The 19,639-nt window shown below is 39.8% G+C and overlaps 6 non-coding genes and 14 pseudogenes across 6 annotated transcripts; all 20 read right to left on the bottom strand.

The window, feature by feature from the left end:
• Window positions 1-149: 149 nt before the first annotated feature.
• Window positions 150-268, bottom strand: LOC128658487 (5S ribosomal RNA). Its single transcript, XR_008402180.1, has one exon. It is a non-coding gene; the product is annotated as a 5S ribosomal RNA (ribosomal RNA).
• Window positions 269-628: 360 nt separating this feature from the next.
• LOC128658482 (5S ribosomal RNA) lies at window positions 629-747 on the bottom strand. Its single transcript, XR_008402175.1, has one exon. It is a non-coding gene; the product is annotated as a 5S ribosomal RNA (ribosomal RNA).
• Window positions 748-1,107: 360 nt separating this feature from the next.
• LOC128658414 (5S ribosomal RNA) lies at window positions 1,108-1,226 on the bottom strand. Its single transcript, XR_008402164.1, has one exon. It is a non-coding gene; the product is annotated as a 5S ribosomal RNA (ribosomal RNA).
• Window positions 1,227-1,587: 361 nt separating this feature from the next.
• LOC128658299 (5S ribosomal RNA) lies at window positions 1,588-1,706 on the bottom strand. Its single transcript, XR_008402144.1, has one exon. It is a non-coding gene; the product is annotated as a 5S ribosomal RNA (ribosomal RNA).
• A 364-nt stretch (window positions 1,707-2,070) lies between these two features.
• On the bottom strand, window positions 2,071-2,189 carry LOC128658403 (uncharacterized; annotated as a pseudogene).
• Window positions 2,190-2,551: 362 nt separating this feature from the next.
• LOC128658373 (uncharacterized) lies at window positions 2,552-2,670 on the bottom strand (annotated as a pseudogene).
• Window positions 2,671-5,651: 2,981 nt separating this feature from the next.
• LOC128658515 (5S ribosomal RNA) lies at window positions 5,652-5,770 on the bottom strand. The gene has a single exon (XR_008402204.1). It is a non-coding gene; the product is annotated as a 5S ribosomal RNA (ribosomal RNA).
• A 365-nt stretch (window positions 5,771-6,135) lies between these two features.
• On the bottom strand, window positions 6,136-6,253 carry LOC128658308 (5S ribosomal RNA). The gene has a single exon (XR_008402153.1). It is a non-coding gene; the product is annotated as a 5S ribosomal RNA (ribosomal RNA).
• Window positions 6,254-6,612: 359 nt separating this feature from the next.
• LOC128658322 (uncharacterized) lies at window positions 6,613-6,731 on the bottom strand (annotated as a pseudogene).
• A 369-nt stretch (window positions 6,732-7,100) lies between these two features.
• On the bottom strand, window positions 7,101-7,219 carry LOC128658330 (uncharacterized; annotated as a pseudogene).
• A 360-nt stretch (window positions 7,220-7,579) lies between these two features.
• LOC128658334 (uncharacterized) lies at window positions 7,580-7,698 on the bottom strand (annotated as a pseudogene).
• Window positions 7,699-8,057: 359 nt separating this feature from the next.
• LOC128658398 (uncharacterized) lies at window positions 8,058-8,176 on the bottom strand (annotated as a pseudogene).
• A 357-nt stretch (window positions 8,177-8,533) lies between these two features.
• LOC128658388 (uncharacterized) lies at window positions 8,534-8,652 on the bottom strand (annotated as a pseudogene).
• Window positions 8,653-9,004: 352 nt separating this feature from the next.
• Window positions 9,005-9,123, bottom strand: LOC128658437 (uncharacterized; annotated as a pseudogene).
• A 348-nt stretch (window positions 9,124-9,471) lies between these two features.
• LOC128658391 (uncharacterized) lies at window positions 9,472-9,590 on the bottom strand (annotated as a pseudogene).
• A 359-nt stretch (window positions 9,591-9,949) lies between these two features.
• LOC128658376 (uncharacterized) lies at window positions 9,950-10,068 on the bottom strand (annotated as a pseudogene).
• An 824-nt stretch (window positions 10,069-10,892) lies between these two features.
• On the bottom strand, window positions 10,893-11,011 carry LOC128658436 (uncharacterized; annotated as a pseudogene).
• A 360-nt stretch (window positions 11,012-11,371) lies between these two features.
• On the bottom strand, window positions 11,372-11,490 carry LOC128658355 (uncharacterized; annotated as a pseudogene).
• Window positions 11,491-11,855: 365 nt separating this feature from the next.
• Window positions 11,856-11,974, bottom strand: LOC128658338 (uncharacterized; annotated as a pseudogene).
• A 363-nt stretch (window positions 11,975-12,337) lies between these two features.
• On the bottom strand, window positions 12,338-12,456 carry LOC128658378 (uncharacterized; annotated as a pseudogene).
• Window positions 12,457-19,639: the final 7,183 nt, after the last annotated feature.

Genomic DNA, 19,639 nt, shown 5'->3' with positions numbered 1-19,639 from the left:
TACCTGTCTGTCTGTCTTTACAAAAGATAATTATCTTTAATACAATGGACATCTAATTTTTAGTAATTGCAAGCTACAGTTGTTTCAATGAATATTGCTACTATCAGTAAATATGACGCATGCTTCACTGCTTTAAAAATGAAAAAAAAAGCCTACCGCACCTGGTGTTCCCAGGCGGTCTCCCATCCAGGTACTGACCAGGCCTGGCCCTGCTTAATTTCCGAGATCAGACGGGATCGGGTGCATTCAAGGCAGTGTGGCGGTAGACACTTAGCGCTTCTTCCCAAAGCTTTTTGTTCTTGCTCATGCTGTCATTCACAGTCTGTAAAAAATTGAAGAGTTAAAACGGGGTTAAAATTTAGATGGCAAATATATAAATAAATTAATAAATAGTGCCAGTACAGGCCCAGAATCACTTGCTGACCCATGACAAAAAGTATACATAGATAAAGAGTTTCCTGCCCCTTTTTCTGCCTGCCTGCCTGTCTGTCTGTCTTTACAAAAGATAATTATCTTTAATACAATGGACATCTAATTTTTAGTAATTGCAAGCTACAGTTGTTTCAATGAATATTGCTACTATCAGTAAATATGACGCATGCTTCACTGCTTTAAAAATGAAAAAAAAAGCCTACCGCACCTGGTGTTCCCAGGCGGTCTCCCATCCAGGTACTGACCAGGCCTGGCCCTGCTTAACTTCCGAGATCAGACGGGATCGGGTGCATTCAAGGCAGTGTGGCGGTAGACACTTAGCGCTTCTTCCCAACGCTTTTTGTTCTTGCTCATGCTGTCATTCACAGTCTGTAAAAAATTGAAGAGTTAAAACGGGGTTAAAATTTAGATGGCAAATATATAAATAAATTAATAAATAGTGCCAGTACAGGCCCAGAATCACTTGCTGACCCATGACAAAAGGTATACATAGATAAAGAGTTTCCTGCCCCTCTTTCTGCCTGCCTGCCTGTCTGTCTGTCTTTACAAAAGATAATTATCTTTAATACAATGGACATCTAATTTTTAGTAATTGCAAGCTACAGTTGTTTCAATGAATATTGCTACTATCAGTAAATATGACGCATGCTTCACTGCTTTAAAAATGAAAAAAAAAGCCTACCGCACCTGGTGTTCCCAGGCGGTCTCCCATCCAGGTACTGACCAGGCCTGGCCCTGCTTAACTTCCGAGATCAGACGGGATCGGGTGCATTCAAGGCAGTGTGGCGGTAGACACTTAGCGCTTCTTCCCAAAGCTTTTTGTTCTTGCTCATGCTGTCATTCACAGTCTGTAAAAAATTGAAGAGTTAAAACGGGGTTAAAATTTAGATGGCAAATATATAAATAAATTAATAAATAGTGCCAGTACAGGCCCAGAATCACTTGCTGACCCATGACAAAAACTATACATAGATAAAGAGTTTCCTGCCCCTCTTTCTGCCTGCCTGCCTGTCTGTCTGTCTTTACAAAAGATAATTATCTTTAATACAATGGACATCTAATTTTTAGTAATTGCAAGCTACAGTTGTTTCAATGAATATTGCTACTATCAGTAAATATGACGCATGCTTCACTGCTTTAAAAATGAAAAAAAAAAGCCTACCGCACCTGGTGTTCCCAGGCGGTCTCCCATCCAGGTACTGACCAGGCCTGGCCCTGCTTAACTTCCGAGATCAGACGGGATCGGGTGCATTCAAGGCAGTGTGGCGGTAGACACTTAATGCTTCTTCCCAACGCTTTTTGTTCTTGCTCATGCTGTCATTCACAGTCTGTAAAAAATTGAAAAGTTAAAACGGGGTTAAAATTTAGATGGCAAATATATAAATAAATTAATAAATAGCGCCAGTACAGGCCCAGAATCACTTGCTGACCCATGACATAAAGTATACATAGATAAAGAGTTTCCTGCCCCTCTGCCTGCCTACCTGCCTGCATGTCTGTCTGTCTTTACAAAAGATAATTATCTTTAATACAATGGACATCTAATTTTTAGTAATTGCAAGCTACAGTTGTTTCAATGAATATTGCTAATATCAGTAAATATGACGCATGCTTCACTGCTTTAAAAAAGAAAAAAAAAGCCTACCGCACCTGGTGTTCCCAGGCGGTCTCCCATCCAGTTAGTAACCAGGCCTGGCCCTGCTTAACATACAAGATCAGACTTGATCGGGTGCATTCAAGGCAGTATGGCAGTAGACCTTTAGCGCTTCTTCCCAACGCTTTTTGTTCTTGCTCATGCTGTCATTCACAGTCTGTAAAAAATTGAAGAGTTAAAACAGGGTTAAAATTTAGATGGCAAATATATAAATAAATTAATAAATAGTGCCAGTACAGGCCCAGAATCACTTGCTGACCTATGACAAAAAGTATACATAGATAAAGAGTTCCTGCCCCTCTTTCTGCCTGCCTGCCTGTCTGTCTGTCTTTACAAAAGATAATTATCTTTAATACAATGGACATCTAATTTTTAGTAATTGCAAGCTACAGTTGTTTCAATTAATATTGCTACTATCAGTAAATATGATGCTTGCTTCACTGCTTTTAAAAATGGAAAAAAAAAAGCCTACCGCACCTGGTGTTCCCAGGAGGTCTCCCATACAGGTACTGACCAGGCCTGGACCTGCCTAACTTCCGAGATCAGACGGGATTGGGTGCATTCAAGGCAGTGTGGAGGTAGACACTGAGTGATTCTTCCCAACGCTTTTTGTTCTTGCTCATGCTGTCATTCACAGTCTGTAAAAAATTGAAGAGTTAAAACGGGGTTAAAATTTAGATGGCGGGGGGGGCGGAGCCAGCTGTGAAGCCAGACGGTCGCACTTCTCTGCAGCTCTATCTATAAGATTTATAAAACATAAAATTTGCGACTGTCTGTGCTCAAATACTCAACTATTTCACTGCCAAGGAGGTTGTGAAGCCTCTGCTACCATCAATAACTTTACTGAAGGGGAGCATTACCACAAATACCAGCCTCCAGAACCCTGAAGCGTGCAACCTAGGACACGCCATTTGCAGAATCTACCTCGTGGTCTGCCTAATACCTCTAGCTGTCAGTAACAGCCTGCAAACTTGCTACTTGGTAGCCTTGGGACGAGAGGTCACTAATCTACATAAGAATGGAGGAAGCAGATCGCATTATGTTACAAATACACGTCTTCTTGGAGAGGTGCAGTGCTATAACCGGACGCCATTTTTTATCAGAGCCTAAGCAGTCAGTGACACGGAACATAGACCGCACTATTCAACCGCTCAACCCTGATGACAAAGAGGCCCAGTGTGATCACATGCCAGCCGAAGGTTTGGGGACTGCTCACGATACTCTAGGAGCTTTACCTCAGGTTAGTGTGACCGCATCTAGAGCGCTTTACCCAGCCTTGTTGTTTTGCCGCATAGACAGAACCCCTAAGTGGCATGATGCCAACTTGCCCATCTTGACACCGGGTCTGTATGATCTACATTGTGCCCCAAAGCCTCTCCTACAACACTCGGCGCACCAATGTGCAGACAGGGATGGACATTCCCACCTCCTGCTTGAACCTCTCTCCCCTCCGGACTGCCTTACCCGGTATAACCCATTTGCTACGATCCATAGCCTCAACATGGTGACCCGGAGACTCTATCCAGCTTTTCGGTCCGGTGTGGGGTAAGGAAATCCCCATCTTGGCACTTCTCATCATAGTGACTTCTCTCACCCAGCCTGGCTACATGAGACTGCTCCAATGATGCCTAGACATGTCCTATCAACCCCTTACCTGATTTAAGCATTTATGCCACTATACCTTTTTGTTAATGTTGTGATTGCTATTATGGTTTAGTGAGAGATACTTGTAATGTAACGTTTTTTTTTCTCTACTTTAGTAGTGATGTTTTGTAAAGGCTCTTACCTTATATGCAGGTTCTGGTACTCAATATTGCATGTTTACAGTATTTTATATTTCATAACACATCACTTCTCAGGTTACCTTGTCCACCCATGGGTGACTTTCTAACACAGGGCCATCCTACTCTATAGTATATATAGGGACCAGCTTTATGTAATCATATGTGTCTACTGTTTTAGGTGCACCTACCAGAATGCTGGTGGAATCTAGATGCTATGTTATATGATTATCTTGGATGTTATATTGCATTTTGTCTTAGCTACACTGATTCCTTGCTTTTGCACTCTCAGGGATGTTCATGAAATATGCAGCTTCTCATCATAATATCTATTATCTAATTAGGTCAGCAGGACTGACCATTCATACTAGTTAGCTGAGTAAATTTCCTGTATACGCACCCTGTTTTCTCTCAATATTGCTTCTGGCAGTGCATAGGTCACCAAGCTTAATTTTCTGCTTCACTCCTATGCCAAGCCCTTAGGATAACATTAGTGATATTACTATATGGGGGTTGGGCTGCCAGCGGCCGAGGCAGTAAAGCCCTCTTCCCCTTCAGTTTAGCTAGGTGCAAGCCCCTACCTGTACTTGAGAGTTTAGCAAGACATTACTGCTGATAAACAAGGCTACCCTTTTCTTCTTCAGTATCCTCATTATGTTTACTAAACTTATGGATACCATTATATGGAACATATTTACCATTTAATTATCTACTGTATTCTAATTCCCACCTCCCCCCCCCCCCCACCACCCCCCACAATAAGTCTCCCAATCTGGGAAAATTCTCTACGCGGTTTATCTTACCCATACCGCATAATAAATATTATACCATATCTATACATCATATTGTGTTAGTACAGGAATGGCGCCCTTACTGTATCTATTGTTCGACATACTAATTGCCATCCTATTCTGAGCCACCATGTTTTATATACTGCACCATACCTATATATTCTACTGTGTTTTCTAAATATTAAAATAGTGACCTCTTGGTTACTAGTTGCTGTTTACCATATATGTTTAGATGTATATATTGATTATTGCATTCTATTTACCATGTATGTTTCTATATCTACCGATCATTGCATTATACCTACATATCTTACTACATTATTTAATTCTAGAAAGGACCCCCCTAATGTTGATATTATTTAACAGCATAAGTGTTCATTCACTACATTTTTACAGGTCCACTCATAGTTCCCACTTTCCTCTCCTAAAGTAAATACAGAGGGTACTTAAATACTAAGTGAGGAAACTCATCCTGCTCAGTATATGTATTGTTATTGTTGCTTGAAATATATCTTGTTAATCTATTTTATCATATACTTATAGAAAAGAGGTTCCTGACTCTTCCATAGTATAGCCTATGCTACAGATCTTACTTATTTTGATGGAAGTAGTATATGTGAAATGTACCATTCATGCATGTTCTGTACGATATTATTTTGCATAAGCTGTCCTGGTTTTTGGAACAACCTCAATAAAAACTTTAAAAAAAAAAAAAAAAAAAATTTAGATGGCAAATATATAAATAAATTAATAAATAGTGCCAGTACAGGCCCAGAATAACTTGCTGACCCATGACAAAAAGTATACATAGATAAAGAGTTCCCTGCCCCTCTTTCTGCCTGCCTGCCTGTCTGTCTGTCTTTACAAAAGATAATTATCTTTAATACAATGGACATCTAATTTTTAGTAATTGCAAGCTACAGTTGTTTCAATGAATATTGCTACTATCAGTAAATATGACGCATGCTTCACTGCTTTAAAAATGAAAAAAAAAGCCTACCGCACCTGATGTTCCCAGGCGATCTCCCATACAGGTACTGACCAGGCCTGGCCCTGCTTAACTTCCGAGATCAGACGGGATCGGGTGCATTCAAGGCAGTGTGGCGGTAGACACTTAGTGCTTCTTCCCAACGCTTTTTGTTCTTGCTCATGCTGTCATTCACAGTCTGTAAAAAATTGAAGAGTTAAAACGGGGTTAAAATTTAGATGGCAAATATATAAATAAATTAATAAATAGTGCCAGTACAGGCCCAGAATCACTTGCTGACCCATGACAAAAACTATACATAGATAAAGAGTTTCCTGCCCCTCTGCCTGCCTACCTGCCTGCCTGTCTGTCTGTCTTTACAAAAGATAATTATCTTTAATACAATGGACATCTAATTTTTAGTAATTGCAAGCTACAGTTGTTTCAATGAATATTGCTACTATCAGTAAATATGACGCATGCTTCACTGCTTTAAAAATGAAAAAAAAAAGCCTACCGCACCTGGTGTTCCCAGGCGGTCTCCATCCAGGTACTGACCAGGCCTGGCCCTGCTTAACTTCCGAGATCAGACTGGATCGGGTGCATTCAAGGCAGTGTGGCGGTAGACACTTAGCGCTTCTTCCCAACGCTTTTTGTTCTTGCTCATGCTGTCATTCACAGTCTGTAAAAAATTGAAGAGTTAAAACGGGGTTAAAATTTAGATAGCAAATATATAAATAAATTAATAAATAGTGCCAGTACAGGCCCAGAATCACTTGCTGACCCTATGACAAAAAGTATACATAGATAAAGAGTTTCCTGCCCCTCTTTCTGCCTGCCTGCCTGTCTGTCTTTTACAAAAGATAATTATCTTTAATACAATGGACATCTAATTTTTAGTAATTGCAAGCTACAGTTGTTTCAATGAATATTGCTACTATCAGTAAATATGACGCATGCTTCACTGCTTTAAAAATGAAAAAAAAAAGCCTACCGCACCTGGTGTTCCCAGGCGGTCTCCCATCCAGTTACTGACCAGGCCTGGCCCTTCTTAACTTCCGAGATCAGACGGGATTGGGTGCATTCAAGGCAGTGTGGCGGTAGACACTTAGCACTTCTTCCCAACGCTTTTTGTTCTTGCTCATGCTGTCATTCACAGTCTGTAAAAAATTGAAGAGTTAAAACGGGGTTAAAATTTAGATGGCAAATATATAAATAAATTAATAAATAGTGCCAGTACAGGCCCAGAATCACTTGCTGACCTATGACAAAAAGTATACATAGATAAAGAGTTTCCTGCCCCTCTTTCTGCCTGCCTACCTGCCTGCCTGTCTGTCTGTCTTTACAAAAGATATTTATCTTTAATACAATGGACATCTAATTTTTAGTAATTGCAAGCTACAGTTGTTTCAATGAATATTGCTAATATCAGTAAATATGACGCATGCTTCACTGCTTTAAAAATGAAAAAAAAAAGCCTACCGCAGCTGAAGTTCCCAGGTGGTCTCCCATCCAGGTACTAACCAGGCCAGGTCCTGCTTAACTTCCGAGATCAGACGGGATCGGGTGCATTCAAGGCAGTGTGGCGGTAGTCACTTAGTGCTTCTTCCCAACGCTTTTTGTTCTTGCTCATGCTGTCATTCACAGTCTGTAAAAAATTGAAGAGTTAAAACGGGGTTAAAATTTAGATGGCGAATATATAAATAAATTAATAAATAGTGCCAGTACAGGCCCAGAATCACTTGCTGACCCATGACAAAAAGTATACATAGATAAAGAGTTCCCTGCCCCTCTTTCTGCCTGCCTGCCTGTCTGTCTGTCTTTACAAAAGATAATTATCTTTAATACAATGGACATCTAATTTTTAGTAATTGCAAGCTACAGTTGTTTCAATAAATATTGCTAATATCAGTAAATATGACGCATGCTTCACTGCTTTAAAAATGAAAAAAAAAGCCTACCGCACCTGGTGTTCCCAGGCGGTCTCCCATCCAGTTAGTAACCAGGCCTGGCGCTGCTTAACTTCCGAGATCAGACGGGATCGGGTGTATTCAAGGCAGTGTGGTGGTAGACACTTAGCACTTCTTCCCAACGCTTTTTGTTCTTGCTCATGCTGTCATTCACAGTCTGTAAAAAAATGAAGAGTTAAAGCAGGGTTAAAATTTAGATGGCAAATATATAAATAAATTAATAAATAGTGCCAGTACAGGCCCAGAATCACTTGCTGACCTATGACAAAAAGTATACATAGATAAACAGTTCCTGCCCCTCTTTCTGCCTGCCTGCCTGTCTGTCTGTCTTTACAAAAGATAATTATCTTTAATACAATGGACATCTAATTTTTAGTAATTGCAAGCTACAGTTGTTTCAATGAATATTGCTACTATCAGTAAATATGATGCATGCTTCACTGCTTTAAAAATGGAAAAAAAAAACTACCGCACCTGGTGTTCCCAGGAGGTCTCCCATACAGGTACTGACCAGGCCTGGCTCTGCCTAACTTCCGAGATCAAACGGGATTGGGTGCATTCAAGGCAGTGTGGAGGTAGACACTGAGCGATTCTTCCCAACGCTTTTTGTTCTTGCTCATGCTGTCATTCACAGTCTGTAAAAAATTGAAGAGTTAAAACGGGGTTAAAATTTAGATGGCAAATATATAAATAAATTAATAAATAGTGCCAGTACAGGCCCAGAATCACTTGCTGACCCATGACAAAAAGTATACATAGATAAAGAGTTCCCTGCCCCTCTTTCTGCCTGCCTGTCTGTCTGTCTTTACAAAAGATAATTATCTTTAATACAATGGACATCTAATTTTTAGTAATTGCAAGATACAGTTGTTAACAACGAATATTGCTACTATCAGTAAATATGACGCATGCTTCACTGCTTTAAAAATGAAAAAAAAAGCCTACCACACCTGGTGTTCCCAGGCAGTCTCCCATGCAGGTACTGACCAGGCCTAGCGCTGCTTAACTTCCAAGATCAGAAGGGATTGAGTGCACTGAAGGCAGTGTGGCGGTAGACACTTAGCGCTTCTTCCCAACGCTTTTTGTTCTTGCTCATGCTGTCATTCACAGTCTGTAAAAAATTGAACAGTTTAAACGGGGTTAAAATTTAGATGGCAAATATATAAATAAATTAATAAATAGTGACAGTACAGGCCCAGAATCACTTGCTGACCCATGACAAAAAGTATACATAGATAAAGAGTTCACTGCCCCTCTTTCTGCCTGCCTGCCTGTCTTTACAAAAGATAATTATCTTTAATACAATGGACATCTAATTTTTAGTAATTGCAAGCTACAGTTGTTTCAATGAATATTGCTACTATCAGTAAATATGACACATGCTTCACTGCTTTAAAAATGAAAAAAAAAGCCTACCGCACCCTGTGTTCCCAGGCGGTCTCCGATCCAGGTACTGACCAGGCCTGGCCCTGCTTAATTTCCGAGATCAGGCGGGATAGGGTGCATTCAAGGAAGTGTGGCAGTAGACACTTAGCTCTTCTTCCCAACGCTTTTTGTTCTTGCTCACAGTCTGTAAAAAATTGAAGAGTTAAAACGGGGTTAAAATGTAGATGGCAAATATATAAATAAATTAATAAATAGTGCCAGTACAGGCCCAGAATCACTTGCTGACCTATGACAAAAAGTATACATAGATAAAGAGTTCCTGCCCCTCTTTCTGCCTGCCTGCCTGTCTGTCTGTCTTTACAAAAGATAATTATCTTTAATACAATGGACATCTAATTTTTAGTAATTGCAAGCTACAGTTGTTTCAATAAATATTGCTACTATCAGTAAATATGACGCATGCTTCACTGCTTTAAAAATGAAAAAAAAAAGCCTACCGCACCTGGTGTTCCCAGGCGGTCTCCCATCCAGTTAGTAACCAGGCCTGGCCCTGCTGAACTTACAAGATCAGACGGGATCGGGTGTATTCAAGGCAGTGTGGTGGTAGACACTTAGCACTTCTTCCCAACGCTTTTTGTTCTTGCTCATGCTGTCATTCACAGTCTGTAAAAAAATGAAGAGTTAAAGCAGGGTTAAAATTTAGATGGCAAATATATAAATAAATTAATAAATAGTGCCAGTACAGGCCCAGAATCACTTGCTGACCTATGACAAAAAGTATACATAGATAAACAGTTCCTGCCCCTCTTTCTGCCTGCCTGCCTGTCTGTCTGTCTTTACAAAAGATAATTATCTTTAATACAATGGACATCTAATTTTTAGTAATTGCAAGCTACAGTTGTTTCAATGAATATTGCTACTATCAGTAAATATGATGCATGCTTCACTGCTTTAAAAATGGAAAAAAAAGCCTACCGCACCTGGTGTTCCCAGGAGGTCTCCCATACAGGTACTGACCAGGCCTGGCTCTGCCTAACTTCCGAGATCAAACGGGATTGGGTGCATTCAAGGCAGTGTGGAGGTAGACACTGAGCAATTCTTCCCAACGCTTTTTGTTCTTGCTCATGCTGTCATTCACAGTCTGTAAAAAATTGAAGAGTTAAAACGGGGTTAAAATTTAGATGGCAAATATATAAATAAATTAATAAATAGTGCCAGTACAGGCGCAGAATAACTTGCTGACCCATGACAAAAAGTATACATAGATAAAGAGTTCCCTGCCCCTCTTTCTGCCTGTCTGTCTGTTTTTACAAAAGATAATTATCTTTAATACAATGGACATCTAATTTTTAGTAATTGCAAGCTACAGTTGTTTTCAATGAATATTGCTACTATCAGTAAATATGACGCATGCTTCACTGCTTTAAAAATGAAAAAAATAGCCTACTGCACCTGGTGTACCCAGGCAGTCTCCCATGCAGGTACTGACCAGGACTAGCGCTGCTTAACTTCCGAGATCAGAAGGGATTGAGTGCACTGAAGGCAGTGTGGCGGTAGACGCTTAGCGCTTCTTCCCAACGCTTTTTGTTCTTGCTCATGCTGTCATTCACAGTCTGTAAAAAATTGAAGAGTTTAAACGGGGTTAAAATTTAGATGGCAAATATATAAATAAATTAATAAATAGTGACAGTACAGGCCCAGAATCACTTGCTGACCCATGACAAAAAGTATACATAGATAAAGAGTTCACTGCCCCTCTTTCTGCCTGCCTGCCTGTCTTTACAAAAGATAATTATCTTTAATACAATGGACATCTAATTTTTAGTAATTGCAAGCTACAGTTGTTTCAATGAATATTGCTACTATCAGTAAATATGACACATGCTTCACTGCTTTAAAAATGAAAAAAAAAGCCTACCGCACCCTGTGTTCCCAGGCGGTCTCCGATCCAGGTACTGACCAGGCCTGGCCCTGCTTAATTTCCGAGATCAGGCGGGATAGGGTGCATTCAAGGAAGTGTGGCAGTAGACACTTAGCTCTTCTTCCCAACGCTTTTTGTTCTTGCTCATGCTGTCATTCACAGTCTGTAAAAAATTGAAGAGTTAAAACGGGGTTAAAATGTAGATGGCAAATATATAAATAAATTAATAAATAGTGCCAGTACAGGCCCAGAATCACTTGCTGACCTATGACAAAAAGTATACATTGATAAAGAGTTTCCTGCCCCTCTTTCTGCCTGCCTACCTGTCTGTCTGTCTTTACAAAAGATAATTATCTTTAATACAATGGACATCTAATTTTTAGTAATTGCAAGCTACAGTTGTTTCAATGAATATTGCTACTATCAGTAAATATGACGCATGTTTCACTGCTTTAAAAATGAAAAAAAAAGCCTACCGCACATGGTGTTCCCAGGCGGTCTCCAATCCAGGTACTGACCGGGCCTGGCTTTGCTTAACTTCCGAGATCAGACGGGATTGGGTGCATTCAAGGCAGTATGGCAGTAGACACTTAGCACTTCTTCCCAACGCTTTTTGTTCTTGCTCATGCTGTCATTCATAGTCTGTAAAAAATTGAAGAGTTAAAACGGGGTTAAAATTTAGAGGGCAAATATATAAATAAATTAATAAATAGTGCCAGTACAGGCGCAGAATCACTTGCTGACCCATGACAAAAAGTATACATAGATAAAGAGTTCCCTGCCCCTCTTTGTGCCTGCCTGCCTGCCTGTCTGTCTGTCTTTACAAAAGATAATTATCTTTAATACAATGGACATCTAATTTTTAGTAATTGCAAGCTACAGTTGTTTCAATGAATATTGCTACTATCAGTAAATATGACGCATGCTTCACTGCTTTAAAAATGAAAAAAAAAAAACTACCGCACCTGGCGTTCCCAGGCGGTCTCCCATCCAGGTACTGACCAGGCCTGGCCCTGCTTAATTTCCAAGATCAGACGGGATGGGGTGCATTCAAGGCAGTGTGGCGGTAGACGCTGAGCTTTTCATCCCAACGCTTTTTGTTCTTGCTCATGCTGTCATTCACAGCTTGTAAAACATTGAAGAGTTAAAACGGGGTTAAAATTTAGAGGGCAAATATATAAATAAATTAATAAATAGTGCCAGTACAGGCCCAGAATCACTTGCTGACCCATGACAAAAAGTATACATAGATAAAGAGTTCCCTGCCCCTCTTTCTGCCTGCCTGCCTGTCTGTCTGTCTTTACAAAAGATAATTATCTTTAATACAATGGACATCTAATTTTTAGTAATTGCAAGCTACAGTTGTTTCAATGAATATTGCTACTATCAGTGAATATGACGCATGCTTCACTGCTTTAAAAATGAAAAATAAAAAAGCCTAGCGCACCTGGTGTTTCCAGGCGGTCTCCCATCCAGGTACTGACCAGGCCTGGCACTGCTTAACTTTCGAAATCAGACGGGATCGGGTGCATTCAAGGCAGTATGGTGGTAGACACTTAGTGCTTCTTCCCAACGCTTTTTGTTCTTGCTCATGCTGTTATTCACAGTCTGTAAAAAATTGAAGAGTTAAAACGGGGTTAAAATTTAGATGGCAAATATATAAATAAATTAATAAATAGTGACAGTACAGGCCCAGAATCACTTGCTGACCCATGACAAAAAGTATACATAGATAAAGAGTTTCCTGCCCCTCTGCCTGCCAGCCTACCTGTCTGTCTTTACAAAAGATAATTATCTTTAATACAATGGACATTTAATTTTTAGTGATTGCAAGCTACAGTTGTTTCAATGAATCTTGCTACTATCAGTAAATATGACGCATGCTTCACTGCTTTAAAAATGAAAAAAAAAAACTACCGCACCTGCTGTTCCCATACAGGTACTGACCAGGCCTGGCCCTGCTTAACTTCCGAGATCAGACGGGATTGGGTGCATTCAAGGCAGTGTTGCGGTAGACGCTGAGCGATTCTTCCCAACGCTTTTTGTTCTTGCTCATGCTGTCATTCACAGTCTGTAAAAAATTGAAGAGTTAAAACGGAGGTTAAAATTTAGATGGCAAATATATAAATAAATTAATAAATAGTGCCAGTATAAGCCCAGAATCTCTTGCTGACCCATGACAAAAAGTATACATAGATAAAGAGTTCCCTGCCCCTCTTTCTGCCTGCCTGTCTGTCTGTCTTTACAAAAGATAATTATCTTTAATACAATAGACATCTAATTTTTAGTAATTGTAAGCTACAGTTGTTTCAATGAATATTGCTACTATCAGTAAATATGACGCATGCTTCACTGCTTTTAAAATGGAAAAAAAAAACTACCGCACCTGGACCTAGATTTGGAGTTTGGCGGTAGCCGTGAAAACCAGTGTTAGAGGCTCCTAACGCTGGTTTTAGGCTACCGCCGGTATTTAGAGTCACTCAAAATAGGTTCTAACGCTCACTTTTCAGCCGCGACTTTTCCATACCGCAGATCCCCTTACGTCAATTGCGTATCCTATCTTTTCAATGGGATCTTCCTAACTCCGGTATTTAGAGTCGTTTCTGAAGTGAGCGTTAGACATCTAACGACAAAACTCCAGCCGCAGGAAAAAAGTCAGTAGTTAAGAGCTTTCTGGGCTAACGCCGGTTTATAAAGCTCTTAACTACTGTACTCTAAAGTACACTAACACCCATAAACTACCTATGTACCCCTAAACCGAGGTCCCCCCACATCGCCGCCACTCGATTAAATTTTTTTAACCCCTAATCTGCCGACCGCCACCTACGTTATCCTTATGTACCCCTAATCTGCTGCCCCTAACACCGCCGACCCCTGTATTATATTTATTAACCCCTAATCTGCCCCCCACAACGTCTCCGCCAGCTACCTACACTTATTAACCCCTAATCTGCCGTCCGCACGCCGCCGCCAGCTACATTATCCCTATGTACCCCTAATCTGCTGCCCCTAACACCGCCGACCCCTATATTATATTTATTAACCCCTAATCTGCCCCCCACAACGTCGCCTCCACCTGCCTACACTTATTAACCCCTAATCTGCCGAGCGGACCTGAGCGCTACTATAATAAAGTTATTAACCCCTAATCCGCCTCACTAAACCTATAATAAATAGTATTAACCCCTAATCTGCCCTCCCTCACATCGCCGACACCTAACTTCAATTATTAACCCCTAATCTGCCGACCGGAGCTCACCGCTATTCTAATAAATGGATTAACCCCTAAAGCTAAGTCTAACCCTAATACTAACACCCCCCTAAGTTAAATATAATTTAAATCTAACGAAATAAATTAACTCTTATTAAATAAATTATTCCTATTTAAAGATAAATACTTACCTGTAAAATAAATCCTAATATAGCTACAATATAAATTATATTTATATTATAGCTATTTTAGGATTTATATTTATTTTACAGGTAACTTTGTATTTATTTTAACCAGGTACAATACCTATTAAATAGTTAAGAACTATTTAATAGCTAAAATAGTTAAAATAATTACAAATTTACCTGTAAAAGAAATCCTAACCTAAGTTACAATTAAACCTAACACTACACTATCAATAAATTAATTAAATAAACTACCTACAATTACCTACAATTAACCTAACACTACACTATCAATAAATTAATTAATTACAATTCCTACAAATAAATACAATTAAATAAACTTGCTAAAGTACAAAAAATAAAAAAGAACTAAGTTACAAAAAATAAAAAAGATATCTACAAACATAAGAAAAATATTACAACATTTTTAAACTAATTACACCTACTCTAAGCCCCCTAATAAAACAACAAAGCCCCCCAAAATAAAAAATGCCCTACCCTATTCTAAATTACTAAAGTTAAAAGCTCTTTTACCTTACCAGCCCTGAACAGGGCCCTTTGCGGGGCATGCCCCAAGAAGTTCAGCTCTTTTGCCTGTAAAAAAAAACCATACAATACCCCCCCCCAACATTACAACCCACCAACCACATACCCCTAATCTAACCCAAACCCCCCTTAAATAAACCTAACACTAAGCCCCTGAAGATCATCCTACCTTGTCTTCACCTCACCAGGTATCACCGATCCGTCCTGGCTCCAAAATCTTCATCCAACCCAAGCGGGGGTTGGCGATCCATCATCCGGTGCCTGAAGAGGTCCAGAAGAGGCTCCAAAGTCTTCATCCTATCCGGGAAGAAGAGGCGATCCGGACCGGCAACCATCTTGATCCAAGCGGCATCTTCTATCTTCATCCGATGACGATGGGCTCCATCCTGAAGACCTCCACCGCGGACCCATCTTCTTCCGGCGACGTCCAACTGCAGAATGACGGTTCCTTTAAGGGACGTCATCCAAGATGGCGTCCCTCGAATTCCAATTGGCTGATAGGATTCTATCAGCCAATCGGAATTAAGGTAGGAATATTCTGATTGGCTGATGGAATCAGCCAATCAGAATCAAGTTCAATCCGATTGGCTGATCCAATCAGCCAATCAGATTGAGCTCGCATTCTATTGGCTGATCGGAACAGCCAATAGAATGCAAGCTCAATCTGATTGGCTGATTGGATCAGCCAATCGGATTGAACTTGATTCTGATTGGCTGATTCCATCAGCCAATCAGAATATTCCTACCTTAATTCCGATTGGCTGATAGAATCCTATCAGCCAATCGGAATTTGAGGGACGCCATCTTGGATGACGTCCCTTAAAGGAACCGTCATTCGGCTAGTAGGCGTCGGGAGAAGAGGATGTTCCGCGTCGGAGGTCTGCAAGATGGATCCGGAAGAAAGAAAATCGAAGATGCCGTTGATAGAAGACTTCATCCGGATCATGGACCTCTTCAGCTCCCGCTTGGATGAAGACTTCAGCCGGATCATGGACCTCTTCAGCCCCCCGCTTGGGCTTGGATCAGGACATCGGAGGAGCTCTTCAGGACGGATCGGTGAACCTGGCAGGGTGAAGATAAGGTAGGAAGATCTTCAGGGGCTTAGTGTTAGGTTTATTTAAGGGGGGTTTGGGTTAGATTAGGGGTATGTGGGTGGTGGGTTGTAATGTTGGGGGGGGTATTGTATGTTTTTTTTTACAGGCAAAAGAGCTGAATTCTTTGGGGCATGCCCCGCAAAGGGCCCTGTTCAGGGCTGGTAAGGTAAAAGAGCTTTGAACTGTAGTAATTTAGAATAGGGTAGGGCATTTTTTTATTTTGGGGGGTCTTTGTTATTTTATTAGGGGGCTTAGAGTAGGTGTAATTAGTTTAAAATTGTTGTAATATTTTTCTTATGTTTGTAAATATTTTTTTATTTTTTGTAACTTAGTTATTTTTTTTTGTACTTTAGCTAGCTTATTTAATTGTATTTATTTGTAGCAATTGTATTTAATTAATTTATTGATAGTGTAGTGTTAGGTTAATTGTAGGTAGTTTATTTAATTAATTTATTGATAGTCTAGTGTTAGGTTTATTTGTAACTTAGGTTAGGATTTATTTTACAGGTAATTTTGTAATTATTTTAACTAGGTAGCTATTAAATAGTTCTTAACTATTTAATAGCTATTGTACCTGGTTAAAATAAATACAAAGTTACCTGTAAAATAAATATAAATCCTAAAATAGCTATAATATAAATATAATTTATATTGTAGCTATATTAGGATTTATTTTACAGGTAAGTATTTATCTTTAAATAGGAATAATTTATTTAATAAGAGTTAATTTATTTTGTTAGATTTAAATTATATTTAATTTAGGGGGGTGTTAGTATTAGGGTTAGACTTAGCTTTAGGGGTTAATCCATTTATTAGAATAGCGGTGAGCTCCGGTCGGCAGATTAGGGGTTAATAATTGAAGTTAGGTGTCGGCGATGTTAGGGAGGGCAGATTAGGGGTTAATACTATTTATGATAGGGTTAGTGAGGCGGATTAGGGGTCAATAAATTTATTATAGTAGCGCTCAGGTCCGCTTGGCAGATTAGGGGTTAATAAGTGTAGGCAGGTGGAGGCGACGTTGTGGGGGGCAGATTAGGGGTTAATAAATATAATATAGGGGTCGGCGATGTTAGGGCAGCAGATTAGGGGTACATAGGGATAATGTAAGTAGCGGCGGTTTACAGAGCGTCAGATTAGGGGTTAATAATAATATGCAGGGGTCAGTGATAGCGGGGGCGGCAGATTAGGGGTTAATAAGTGTAAGGCTAGGGGTGTTTAGACTCGGGGTACATATTAGAGTGTTAGGTGCAGACGTAGGAAGTGTTTCCCCATAGGAAACAATGGGGCTGCGTTAGGAGCTGAACGCGGCTTTTTTGCAGGTGTTAGGTTTTTTTTCAGCTCAAACAGCCCCATTGTTTCCTATGGGGGAATCGTGCACGAGCACGTTTTTTAGGCTGGCCGCGTCCGTAAGCAACTCTGGTATCGAGAGTTGAAGCTGCGTTAAAAATGCTCTACGCTCCTTTTTTGGAGCCTAACGCAGCCTTTATGTGGACTCTCGATACCAGAGTTATTTTTATGGTGCGGCCAGTAAAACGCGGGCCTTAGTTTTTCGGCTCGTTACCGACAAAACTCCAAATCTAGGTCCTGGTGTTCCCAGGAGGTCTCACATACAGGTATTGACCAGGCCTGGCCCTGCCTAACTTCCGAGATCAGACGGGATTGGGTGCATTCAAGGCAGTGTGGAGGTAGACACTGAGTGATTCTTCCCAACGCTTTTTGTTCTTGCTCATGCTGTCATTCACAGTCTGTAAAAAATTGAAGAGTTAAAACGGGGTTAAAATTTAGATGGCAAATATATAAATAAATTAATAAATAGTGCCCGTACAGGCCCAGAATCCCTTGGTAACCCATTACAAAAAGTATACACAGATATAGAGATATACATAGATAAAGAGTTTCCTGCCCCTCTTTCTGCCTGCCTGCCTGTCTGTCTTTACAAAAGATAATTATCTTTAATACAATGGACATCTAATTTTTAGTAATTGCAAGCTACAGTTTTTTCAATGAATATTGCTACTATCAGTAAATATGACGCATGCTTCACTGCTTTAAAAATGAAAAAAAAATGTGATAGGAAGGATTTGCGTAATTGGAGACCAAAATCGTTGTTGAATGTTGATTATAAAATTGTTGCAAAAGTGGTTGCAGATAGGATAAGGAATGTTATTGTGAAGTTGGTGGGTGAGGAACAACAAGTTGTGCAGTTCCAGGTAGACAGATTGCAGAAAGTTTAGTATGCTTGAGGGATGCTTTGTGGTATGTTAAGGAATGTAAGCAGTCAGTAGCAGTGGCTAGTGGCTACCATAGATTTTGAAAAAGCATTTGATTGTGTGTTGCATGAGTTTATGTTTGAAGTGTTAGATAGGATGGGTATGCCTGTGAAGATGTTAGGGTGGATTAAGTGTTTATATAAGGAAATTGTGAGTATGGTTATTGCAAATGGCTTTTTGACTGATGTAATTGACATTAATTCTGGTGTGAGGCAGGGTAGTCCCCTGTCTCCTTTTATTTTTATATCTGTGATTGAGCCATTGTTATTGAAGTTAAGAAATGATAAGATTATAAGGGGTGTGGATGTGCCAGGGAGTGGGGGTAGGAGTTTAAAAGTGATAGGCTACATGGATGATGTTACAGTTGTGTGCAGGACGCAGGAGAGTTTGAGAAGGGTTAAGCTTCAAGTAGAATGTTTTTGTGTGTCGAGTGGGTTTAAGGTTAATTGGAGCAAGTGTGTTTGTAATTTTTTTGGTTGTTGGAAGGAGAAAGAATTATGTGGCTGGCCGGTCACTGATGAAGCAATTGAGGTCTTGGGGGTGAAATTTCATGAAGATTTGAAAGGAAAGGAAAGTTGGCATAGTGTTTGTGAGAAAGTTCGAAGGAAAACTGAATTATGGTCATTACGTAGTGTGAGTATGGAAGGAAAGGTTTTAGTTATTAAAGCTGTGTTAGTCCATATTTTGTTGTATTTGAATTGTGTGTTTCCTGTTTCTGAGTTGTTTTCGAGGAGAGGTCTGCGCTTGTTTTTTGTTTTTTTCTGGAATTCTAAGATGGAGAAATTGAAGCGTGATAAAGTTATGAGGGCTAAAGAGAAAGGAGGAAGGAATTTGATGAATTTAGAAATATTTTTGTTAGTGAAATATGTAAGTTTTTCTATGAGGTTGTGTAGTAAGAGTTGTTTGGCAGGATGTTTTGTGAGGTTTCGTGCTGGAAATGTTTTGAGGCGGTTTGGTTTGTGTGTGTTAGATAATAGTAAGCATGTGAGTTTTTTTGTTCCTTGATTTTATGAAAGGATTAGCTTGTGTATTAGGAAGAATGATTTGATGTCTGTATCTATGGATGAATGGTGTGATAGGAAGAAAATGAGAATGATTATTATGGGAAAAGAAAAGGTGGTTCTGGTAGGCGACCTGACTGAGTGTAAGAGTGTAGAAGTTTGGAGGAGTGTAAGTAGTAGGGAAGTGGTTAATAGGCAGAAAGATGTTGCGTAGATGGCTGTACATGGTTGTTTACCAACAAGAGAGTTTCAAAGGAGAAGATGGTTGCTGAATTCAGAAATATGTCCTAGAGATGGATCTAATAAGATTGAGGATGTGGTGCATGTATTGTGGGATTGTGAGTATGCAAAGAATGTTTGAAAGGGTTTGTCTAAGTTGATTATGGGTTTGACTGGTATGCAGATGATTACTTTTGAAATGATTTTGTTT

Source organism: Bombina bombina, chromosome 4 (assembly GCF_027579735.1).
Source record: "Bombina bombina isolate aBomBom1 chromosome 4, aBomBom1.pri, whole genome shotgun sequence".
Taxonomy (NCBI): Eukaryota; Metazoa; Chordata; class Amphibia; order Anura; family Bombinatoridae; genus Bombina; species Bombina bombina.
The sequence above is the reverse complement of the archived record's forward strand: the minus strand, read 5'-3'. Positions and strand labels throughout refer to the sequence as shown.